Source organism: Apostichopus japonicus, chromosome 16, assembly GCF_037975245.1.
Source record: "Apostichopus japonicus isolate 1M-3 chromosome 16, ASM3797524v1, whole genome shotgun sequence".
Classification (NCBI taxonomy): Eukaryota; Metazoa; Echinodermata; class Holothuroidea; order Aspidochirotida; family Stichopodidae; genus Apostichopus; species Apostichopus japonicus.
The window spans coordinates 16,354,603-16,366,915 of NC_092576.1; the positions used below are offsets into that span (position 1 = coordinate 16,354,603).

The 12,313-nt window shown below is 34.2% G+C and overlaps 1 long non-coding RNA gene across 1 annotated transcript in view; it reads right to left on the minus strand.

Annotated features, from left to right (window-relative positions):
• LOC139982967 (uncharacterized) overlaps positions 1 to 11,330 on the minus strand; it is a 29,012-nt gene extending 17,682 nt beyond the window's left edge. The window contains exons 1-2 of the long non-coding RNA XR_011798448.1: positions 11,157 to 11,330; positions 4,131 to 4,310 (exon numbers count right to left, since the gene is read on the minus strand). This is a non-coding gene — a long non-coding RNA (uncharacterized lncRNA). The remainder of the gene's footprint in view (positions 1 to 4,130; positions 4,311 to 11,156) is intronic.
• Positions 11,331 to 12,313: the final 983 nt, after the last annotated feature.

Here is a 12,313-nt window from a genome sequence, read left to right on the forward strand (position 1 = left end):
ATATGAACATGTTATTGTTTAAAATATGATGTGATATATAGTTAAACCTTTTACCTTAATTTGTAATAAAGTCGTTCTCCGATGGTACTATTTCCTGATGCTATGAAGGTCGCAAAAATTATTCCTATTTTCAAAACTGGTGATAAAATTGCATTTAATAACCACAGGCTAATTTCATTGCTCCCTCAGTTTTCCAAGGTTCTCGAAAAAACTTTTTGTAAAACGGTTAGATGTTTTCATCACTAACAAGAACATTCTTGCAGAGAGCCAATGCGGTTTTAGGACTGGCAGGGCTTCATCAATGGCTATACTACAGTTGGTTGAAGTAATGACAACATCTCTGGACAGTAAAAAAAATAACCGTGGGGGTATTCATGGATCTAAAAAAAGCTTTTGATGATACAATAGATCACCAAATTTTACTCAAGAAACTGGATAATTATTGCTTCCGTGGTGTAGTCCATGATTGGCTCCCAAGTCATCTCTCTAATAGAAAATAATATGTCCAAATAAAGAATTCCAAGTCCGGTTTACTTGATGTCTCATGCGGGGTACCCCAGGGAACAATCCTTAGACCTAAGTTGTTTGTTCTCTACTTAATTGATATTTGTAGTGCTTCACATATTTTGAATTTTGTAGAATTTGCAGACGACACAAATAGTTTCTGTTGTCATGAAAATATCAATGTTTTATGTAATCTGGTGAGCAACGAACTTCATTATTTAAGTAAATGGTTTGTTAAATAAATTATCTCTCAACGTATATAAAACAAAGTTTATAATATTCCCAAACCGTAGAGAGTAAAATAGCTTAAACATCTCCATAAATGATTCCAATATAGAAAGAGTGTACAATACACCTTTTCTTGGTGTATTTATAGACCATCAACTTACTTGGAATGATCATGATACTCATATTTAAAAAAAAAACTCTCTAAAAGTATTGCAGTTATTCATAAAGCTAACCACGTGTTAAATACCAATGCCTTATATTCTATATATTGTGCTATTTGTCTCCCCTACCTGAATTATTGCGTTGAAGCATGGGGAAATACATATAAAACCAACATTTCCCCCTTATATTGACACATGAGAGGGTTATTCGTATCGTTCGCATGCTAAATTTCTGGGCCAAACCTCTGAGCTTTTTTTTCAAATTAAGAGCATTAAAGTAACATCATGTTACAGAATTCAGCACGGGTGTTTTTATGTTCAAAGTTTTTCACATGGTTTTAACTTCAACTCTACAAAATTATTTTTCCTTAGTTTAAAATAAGCGATTTAAATATAATTTCTATGTAAATTATGCAAGGACAAGTGATAAACAGTTTTCATATCCATATTTTGGTTAAACTCTGGAACTCATTAGATATTATAATTAAGTCAGCCTCAACACTGCACTCTTTTAAAAAAGATACCCCAAAAAATATTGTCAACTTGCCAAATCTAATTCCTAACTTTTAGTTTTTACTGTATTGATTTGCGACAAATTCATTTTCTTATATTTCTTTCCTTTGCTTGTTTTATATTATCTAATTTTTGTTATGGAGTTTTTTTTTTCCCTTTCACCAAGTTTTCTCCAGTATATGTATAAATTTATATATTCAAATAGGAAAAATATTCCATAAGCATTCCGCTCTTTTTTCTCCTTTTTCATGCATTTGTATAGCTTAAATACTGTATATCAATTAACATGAAGATATTTTCTTTGTACCTGTCTCTCTAGATTGTATTGAATATCAACAAATATTAATTTATACTTTGCTAATCATTCATGTGCTGTGTACAATTGCTAGAAATAAAGTGTTGTCATTGTCAAATTGTTATTCTTCGAAATGCTAGACAATCGCTGGAATCTGAGAGCTACTATATAGTTAACAATTTAACAAAAATGGATTTAAAGGAAAAGAGAAGGTGGAACAGTGAAGGTGAGTGATATGTTCCACCAGGGGATCATGTTACGTTTTAGCGGAGGTGGCTAGAGAAAGGCGAATGTAAAACCTCTCGAATTTGAATAGTAGAAGCCTCTTCCACCCACGGTTTAGCTCAAAATTTACCGAGGTTCTTCTCTTAGTTTAGATTAAAGTGTGAACAGTTTCCTGTGTGTTTGCTCTTGCTGTTACTGCTGTACTGAGATATTTCCTCGCTTAACATTCCCACCTGCGCATTTCCAGTCGCCACTAATGTGCTCCTTTTTTCGCGCCACAACATGGCGTCGTACTTTTTTAACTGTTAGTTGTGACAACATTGATTCGTGTCCTTCGTTGCTTTGCTATTCATACAAGTTGGATTGATTCTTTATTCATTCACTTTTCACCCTCCGTTTGAACTTTTTAACAGATACTCAGTGTTTTCTCTCTTTTTTTGTATCTTGCGTGTTCTATAATGCTGAGCCCTACAAACTCACTACAGACATTTTATCTATCATTCATGGGGACCAATTTTAAGTTTATCACTTTTAATGTAAGAGGGCTTAGGCAAGCAAGAAAACGGAGACAACTATTTACATACCTCCACAGGCGAAAATCGGACATAATTCTCTTACATGAAACACACATCTGTCTTACTGATGAAAAATACTTGGAAATGAAATAGGGTGGAAATAATCTATTCTTGCCTGTGACTAATGTAAGTCGTAGAGTTTGTATCTCTTATTAATCCTAGTTTAACTTTTAACATTATAAAGCAGGAACGTAGTCCATTCGGTAGATTTATAATAGCAGGTATTCAAGTTCATAATCGTATTTTTACGCTTGCATTCATTTATGCCCCTAATACTGACAATCACGGCTTTTTAACGGAAGCGTCTATTATCTTAGGTAGGTTTCAGGGTGATAACATTATATTTGTGGGGGAAACTTAGTTCTCAACTTGGAGCTCGACAACGAAGAGGAAAACCCTAGAACCAACTTTAAGCAAGGGAGAGTGTTTCAATTTCATGGCCACTCATGATCTTGTTGATATTTGGAGAGAAAAATCCCACCTGTTACAAATTTCACTTGGAGTTTTAATGTCGCTCCCGGTATTCATTGTAGGCTTGATTATTTCCTAGTTTATACAAATACTTGTCTTGCACTAACAGGTTTCTTCACTGTTCAAAGAGGGTTCAGGCAAGGCTGCCCAGTAAGTCCGTACTTGTTTATTCTAGTTGTTGAGATGTTAGCTTTTTAGGATTTAGAATAATAACATCATTAAAGGTACCACTACTAACAAAAGAGAAGTAACAATTATGCTATAAGCCGACGATACTACGTTTTCCCTTGATGGTAGCAAAGAATCTATTGACAAAACTCTGCGTATCCCTTCAACAGACTGGAACTTGCGTCCGGTCTATAAATTAATGCGATGGAAATGACTTGTTTCGCTTAAACTACGTGCCGAAGCTCTCAGACTTAAAAGTTGCCTTAATGTATATTCGCCTATACGTCTCGTAATGTAATTGGCAAGACTTTTGCTCTGTCCCAATATTATTTCTCTTTCTAGTTTTGCCAAATTCTCCTAGAGAGGTTATTAGAAAAAGTCATGTTTGACTTTACTTGGTCGGATAATCACGAACAAATTAAAAGTTCAGTTGTTATTGATTAGATTAGCGACGGATGGCTTAAGATTACCCACGTCCATAGCTCTATGAACTGCTAATTTCTACATGGATAAGAACATATTGCAAAGTTTTGGAAACCAAATAATCTGGACCAACTCCTTCATTCGTATTATCAACAGTACTCTAATGTATGATCATTTGTTTAATAAATATATAAAGGTCGTAAGTGATCTTTTTGTCAACGAGGGTAAGCCTCTAACGTATAAATCGCTTTAAAGGTAAATTTCATATATATTCTATGCCATTTACTATTTGCTGGGGCTTAATCAGTTGTAGCCAGAAGGAATGGAGAAGGTCCGGGTGCCAAAGAAATGAATCTTCTAATGTAAATATTGATTGGTATAACAATGTAATATGGTTCACGTCTTGAAATGATGATTAACTTTATTCATGTAAATTAATGACAATATGTATTACTTATTCAAGAATGTAATTCTGTTCAAAGAGTCAAACAGTACGTTGGGAGCGCCAGTGATTGTACACCTGTTTGGTTATGCTATAGGAACAAAAAAAGTCAACAATAGGCCTACCTTTAGTTTATACCGATTTAATCCGTTGAGTGAGGCTCAAGCTTCAAGGCTGACCGTAAGTATTTACAAGAAACGTGATTCCCAAAACAGCAGTTTCATGTCACACTACAAGTAGACCAGGAAAAGTGGTGCCGAACAAAGCTAACTGGATTGGACTTCACCGTGTAAATGTCTCTTATACTGAGGAGATGTGGCAATTTAAAGTGAAACGCAATGCGGGTAATTTGCATATAATCAACGATGTTGCAATACTGATAAAACGTGAATTACGGCAGGGATTCGCCACGTTTGCAACTTGACCTCTACGTAAACTGCATTGTACGTAAATGTGAAACCCGAGACTAAGTTAAATTCGAGTCGGGTTCAGATTTTTTCCAATTATTAATATAACTCATTTTCAACAACCTTGCACAGAATTAACAATATGAATAACTATAAGTAGATCTTGCAGCTCAACTAGTTGAGAACTTTCAGGATTTTACGGGATAGCGACGACTACAAATAACACAAAAATAAATTAACAGGAAAACATTGATGACACACTCCCTTTATATAGCTAGTTCCGTTGCTAATAAATTAAAATTTGAAATTAATATTGTCTGGTTTAAAATAAATGATTGAAGTCAAATATGGAAAATATGTAAAATAATGGTGCTCATTGGTTTTCACTGTTACATTTAGGACCACAATACAGGAAAATCATAATTAATATCAATTTAATTTTCTATGAATTTAATTGGATAGTACCTTACAATTAAGTCCCGTCACACACCGTGGAGGTATTGTTCAAGGTTATATATAATACGTCAAGTATAATGGACGACAGACGCCGAGAACATCAGAAACTGAAAGTAATTTAACTATGCCTAAGAATGTATCATTTGATATCTAGATAAATACGGGAAGGATCACAAGATCCTCACAAAGCAGTCGGCTTCAATGGCCATATGGAAACATCCTTTATAAAATGGTTCATTCGCTCGATGCCCTTTAATAAGAGTTGAGACCCTAACTTAAATCAGTCGGGGAATTTTGAACTTAGTCTATCACTATCGAAACATATTAAACAACAAAGTACACCCTGCATGTTGTACATTGTATTATGTTTATTATGTAGATAATCGGATGTATAAAATTGATATCTCTAAACTTGATTCTTTAATAAGAGTAAGAAAATGTAGATTGAACGTATTTAAATCTTTGTCAGGAGGCAAAGGGTGTGCGTTAGTCAATCATTTAGTGTATACAACTCAGTTTCTTGAATAATGGTGTCGAAGACCTTCATCTTGAATAATTAACGACATAAATGACGTCACGTCATTTCCAGTATCCGTTGGTCCGGTGGTGTAATGCATTAATGTATCGGTTGTTTATAACTGCGACGTGGCAGGTTTGTTAATAAAACAGATAATCAGCCGCCGCGTGGATGATCAAAGTGTGTCATGCATGATCGATGCTTGATCGGCTCCTGCAGGTTAGCAAAATAAAACTTTTTTTTTTATCAAATCAGACGTTTCTATTGTTTTTTTAAATAATGTTGTTATGATAATAGGCAGACAAGCAAATATTCAGAAAGGAAGCTATGATACTTAAACATAATTGGGAGGCTGTCCCAGACCTGAAAATCCCACCCTCCCGGGAAGAGACTAGTAGCTAGGAAAGTGAACTTTCTTCCGGAAATTTACTCACAAGCTCTCTTGCCGGGTTCCTAACCAAGCCCTACCCACTCTCGTTATGTGATGTGAGACACAAAATAATTCGAAAAGCGGGTGTGGAGAGAAATAGTGGCAACTACTTTATCAAATAAGCCATATTGTGCGAGTAAGATCTGTGTTCCTGTACTAAGATTTTAAACCTTATTTTTTTTTTCCTTGTGATGAAGGTTTGGTAAAATCTTACTAGAGATTGATTAATTTACCTGACTGATTCTTACTTTGTCTCTCTCTCTCCTTTCACCCAAAGGGTATGCACGGAATCATCGCGTAATTTTGCAACCAAGATGACCACACGTTAATCACTTTGAGGATCAAGAACTGTACTATCAACTGATTGCTAACGCCATCATTCGACCATTTTTTAAGAATACAATCACCTGACATACCGTATTTCGTTATGTCATTAGCACATACAAATGTACATTTATAATTTTTTTTATAGATAACGAGACAAATGTTTGCGTGCGACATTTCCTGATATTTCTTTGCAAAGCCCGGGTAGAGTTAATGTAACGACGAAAAGGTGACCCCGAGTACACAAATGAAGGCTATCTATACGAGTATTTACTCACAGTTGATTACATGTACCAGCTCTTCATGTGTGTTGCAGTGTTAACTTACTTGTATATGACTTAACAGAGACCGGATTTGTATGAACGTATTTAACTAAGATTGGTGTGAGTCGGTATGAGTACGATTACAAAAAAGGAAACAGAGATCAGATTTATATTTTACGAGTACAACAACGTGACTGCGGTTACAAGTAGAGTTTTTCCTAGGTATGAGTAAGATTACAAATTCTAAACATAGATTAGACTTGTGTTATAGTAGTTAAACAACATTAGTACGAGTAAAAGTAGGAATTTCCCTTGGTGTGAGTACGATTACAAGTAATAAACAGAGATCGGATTTATGTTGCGAGTAGCCTACATGTAACTATGTTGTAGTGCGAGTACAATTAGGAGTTATTAATCACAGACAGGAAACTTAAGGAAATTTATACAGAACTAGCTAGTAAAATTGATGTTGTACTTGAATATTAAGATAACATGTCGTAAAATTATTATTGGGAATAGTAAAATAACTGTTGATCTTACACACAGAAAACAATATGTAAAATAATGTAAATCACGGGTTGTAAAAAAATACATGGCATTTTGTAAATATTACACAACATTCAGTAAAAGTATGCGTATGCATGCGATCACGTATTGCCGAAAATTATAGTAAAAGTCCACTTAGTAATTTAACAGGATTACAAGTAATTTTTGCCAAAGCGTTAATAAACGGATGCAGAGTTAGATATTGCAACCTAACTTGTACCATTTTGTAAAATAAATGTATCGTTACCAAATATACTTGTAATCCACCGCCATACGCGCGCAAGCTACATGCAGTTAGCGACCACTCGTGGCGTGGACGTTTAGTTATTATATAATTGAACGTGACAACACTGAGAAATGCTTCTAGACTCACGACTAAATCGGGTAGACGACTGATTTTAATTCGCTTGCGTTACATAGATATAACGTTAAATGTATACATTAAGTTACATAATAGGCTAGCTGCTGTTTTTCATACTGTTACTTAGTGTATTCTATTCGTAAGTTCAGTTACGCCTAATCATAACTTAGTGTATCCTTTTAGTCCTTTTTACGTAGTAGGGCTTACCTAGGCTATACTAGGCAGTACATTTTAAAATGGCCTGAGCATCGGATTATCGTACCGCTGATACCATTTTTTTAGAGTAAACGTATTCATGTAATGCAATTTATAATAACTGGTTTGACATTTTAGCAGGTTACAAGTAGGCCAAGGCTGGTGTGGATTGGTGATACTGATAAACCAAACTAAGGCTATAATTTAATAGTGATCTAGCCCTTATCATTAAAGTGTATGCAATTGCAGACACTTCAGTTGAAACTTTGTTACGTTTAAAATTCTTTGAACTTTTACCTTTGACCTATTCATTTTCCTCATATCAGTTGAAATATAGATCAGCCCAGCAACGTCACTAATCTTCCAGAAGAAGTTAAATACATTACAAAGATACCTTTACAAGCATAGTTCAATATAGTGTGGCAGAAATTATGACCGAAATTTCCCCAACATTCCTGAAATATTTGTCAAAATCTTGCAAATTACCGGCAAAAGTACTTAGTATTTATATATTATACAGTCACAGGATACACTCTCCTAAAAGCAAAAAAACAACTCATATCTCTGCCATTTATCATCTAATTTCACCACTATTGGTATTAATAGGAAGGAAATGTTATAGAAATATCATAAAATAACATAAATTCAGATGACAATCCAATTCATTGAGTTCTAGTTAACTGTTCATAGACAGAAGAGATGCCATGTTGGGACCTAATTTGCATATTTGCATACAGAATGAGCTCAGAATGAATAAGAGTCATGTGATATGAAATTCTGAACTTCTCACCTGTCCATTGCTATATAAATTCCTGTACAAACTATTCTAAATTACATTAAAAGAGACACCCCCATCCAAACTCTTATTAGTTTTTGTTTATAGGATGTGCTATGAAAAAAATGGGTTGATTGCATTATCATCTTATGAGTTTACAAAGGCTTAAAAATTCTGAATTTTTATCACTGTGATAATCGGAGCAAGCCAGATAATTGTAAATGTGAGTGCAGCCAAGCCTACCTGTACTTAAGGTCTAACTTCAACTTAAGTTGTAAGCCTAGATGTATGCAGTTGGCACACCAGATGTCTCTTTTTTTTTCTTTGATTGCTTAAATAATTCATCTAGTTGGTAGACAGTACTATCTGAGAATATATTCAACAATAACCATATGTAAAAACAGTGTAATGCTTCATTTAACTTGCTTCTTAGATGAGAAAAACACACTTGAAATCCATTTGTTATACCACATTCTTTTCCTAGGAGACGCAAAGGGGTAACCTATCTGTAAAGGAATCATGTGCAGCTTTCCAAGACTTCAAATTAGCATGTAAGCACAAAATCTTTAAAAAAAAGTATATTTATGTTTGAGTTAATACTAGATATAAATATAACCATTAACCTAAGGATAGTCCCTGTTGGTTTCCTAGGAAAGCACCAAATTGCAGTTTGTTTTTGCTAATTATTTCAGAAAAGCCTCAGTCATATGTGTTACTTCTTGGAGTTAGCAAATAAAAAACATCATCAGCAGTTATTTTTGATCATCGAAAGACATGCCCTACCTAAGAGGACATTTATGAAGGCTATTGATATGTGCTTCAAATCATTATATGTGTATAATCTGGGAGACAAAAAGGCATGCCTTTATGCCTGGGAATTTTTCCAAAAAAAGTTGTTTATGAGTTATCTGGACTGGTAGTGTAGAGTGCAACCAGATTCGAGATTGTATATGCTTACCGTGCAACTAACAAAGACAATATAACTGCAGTGTAGCAGTCGTCATAGTCAGCATTCCACATGTTTTCACATCTCTAAGTTTCACTTTGATGTAAATCTTCCAGTTGTTCGGTTAACAAGATTATATCCTTCATTTCGCCACTACTTGTTTTGATTGTTTTGCATGCTAATTCAAATCAAACTAATAATGAACAAATCACTGTGTATCTAAAGTTGTTGCTTGTTTTAAATTGACTTCAGGAAGAGTTGTTTCTGTGTAATTACATATTTAGACCCGTCACATCGGAGGACTAAGAGTGTTAAATTCATTGTACTTAATACTCAGCAGTACAATAATAAATCCAATCAATGTGATGATTGTGTGTTTAACATGGTGAATGTAACATTTATTTCACAAAAAGTAACATTAAATTGATATAATGTCATAGCATTTTGTGTCCCAAGAATGCTAATGGTCAGTTTAATGCAAATATGTTTCATGTCACAAAGTTCACTACTTTTCCATTTTCTTTGAAGAAGATGTCGGATCACTTCATTCTTCCTTTCTTTATTTGGTACTGGTTGATTGTTGACTCTTTATTAAATTTAAACAATTATCTGCAGCAGATTATGAAAATACTTCTTATATATGGGTGACTACAGGAATAGTTGTATCATTGTCATTGTCTTCAAAACCGACAGTTGATTATGATTTAACTTTAGCTTTAAAATGATATTTACTATAAATGTTGAAGAGGTGGGGTATTTATGTGTAAAGTGAAGGAAACTAATTTCTTAACTGGCTGACATCAATTATTCAAGATCCTTCAACTTACTTGAGGAAGTATTGATCCATTGTGCTTTATACTATTATATCATAATCCTGTCTAAGCGTTGATAGTCAGTTTTACTCGTTGGCGCATCACTACAATGCTCAATTATATACCAGCATGTTTAAGTTGCAAAGCTCATATGACATAGAATGATTATCATGTTTCTTTTAATATGTTCATGGGTTGAATTATTGTTATTGAAACTAAAGTAACTATGAACAGTTCATTTCACGTACCCTTGCAAGAGATTTTAGCTAATGCTGCGGGTAGAGTTGAATCTTCGTCACATTTTGCAATCAGACAGTTGATTATGTTAATTTTTGGAAGCCTTCAACTATATTTACATGTTGATGGAGTTGTGTAAAAATTCCTAAGTCGACTATGATATTTGTACATGCATCTCATGAACTAAAAAAGGAAATTATTTAAATATTCGTAAGCATGCACCTTTAAGAGATAGTACCTTGATACCTTGCCATCCATAACTGGACACAAAAGTTAAAATATCATGACTGTAGTTCACTATTCATGCATGATTGTAGATGCTCAGGAAACCCTCTTAAGTGTTGAAATAAAAGGTTGAATTCATCAAATGTTCTGAATTATTTGTGTTGTCATTCCTCTTTGTTGTCTCTTATATGTGCTTTTCTGTTGTGATCTACTTAAAAAACAAGGAATCAAGCTGCCTTTAATAATTAACTTAGAACATGTATGAAACACTTATGAACGGCTCCTATGTTAAAATCTATGTTAAATATAAGGCCTATATCTTTCGTCTTATATTATCTGAAAACCGTGCCAAAGGGTAATAATTTATCGTTTCAAAGGGGCATAATTTTGAAAATCAAGTCAATGTATATGCTAAAAAATAAGAGTCTATCAGTTTAAAATGTAAAAGCATCTCAAGTAAATAGTCAACCAGAAACGGTCAAGCTGTCCAATGTTTTTATGCAGTTTGGAAGCAAGCAAACGCATGGTACTAATCTGCCATCGCAGTACTCTGTACAACAAGTTCCACCATCACTTCGAAGCAGTCACCCTAGACAAAACTACCTTATTCAATATATTGGCTTTTCGATTTGGATCATAGACCTAAGTAATCCTTACCTTGAATGAAGGACAGGTATCTACAATTAGACGTGTACACTCACAGTCGATAGTCGCAGTATTGTTTTGCGTATTTATGAATGTACATGTACACAAGCAGATCCGCGCAAAAGCAAGGAAATACTTGTTAACAAATTGTTTAACAAAGTTGTCTCAAGACAGTCGCCGGTTCATACAGAACGTGTATGCGAATCACGATCCACTGCGTGCATGTGTATGTACATGTACATACACACATGCATAGCGTAAGCAAGAACTTCCCAATTCAGCATGAAAAGTGCAAGACCCAGCCAATGAGAAGCGAGGTATGCAAATTATGGCCTTTACCGCGCTGGGAAAAAAATCTCGCCGCCTAGTATGCTACATTGAAACTGTGTAAATAAATCTTCGCAAGAGGTAACGATGCAGTGAATGATACTAGGATGCGATGAAACTGTGTAAATATATAATTATAAAACAGCCTTTTTTTAAGATGCTATATAAACAAATAATTTTTCACAATAATGTTAACGTAAATGTTTGCAAGAGGTAGTACTAAAAAATTAACTCAATAGTTGTGTTTGTGTGCTCATTTTTTTACAAAGTAATGAACATTTATTTGCTGCATTTTTCCAACAATAATGTCTCCTTTTTTCAATAGTATATAATGTCATTTTCCTTCACAACTTCAACTTTGTAAAAGAATGGCACCTCAACAGTACACCGAAGAATCTAACGTATATCTTGTTGAAGTATTTATGTTTCCTAAGGGAACAGAATATACTTCTTGCTAGATGTCTGGCAGACCCCCTGAAGGAAGTTATGTAAACACGAGCGTTATAACTAGTAATATGGACCCTCTCAATAGTATTATATTGTGGCTGAAATTAGATTAATTGAATAACACGATAAAGTAAGTTTTGGCTGTCTTATTTACGGTCATTCAACATCAAAATGGGGAGTAAGAACAAAAACACAATTTTATAATAATAGCAGAGTGTAGCATTTAAGTGTTGTAAATGATACGTTAAAGAATTTACACAATAACTACTAATATATGCCTGATTACTATTTGATTATGTTTAACGAATCAACATACGACTACACAACCCAGTAACCATGCATAACTGAGCTGCGTGCGTTATGTGAGCAGGTGAGTGTTGTTCTGAATAGTATTT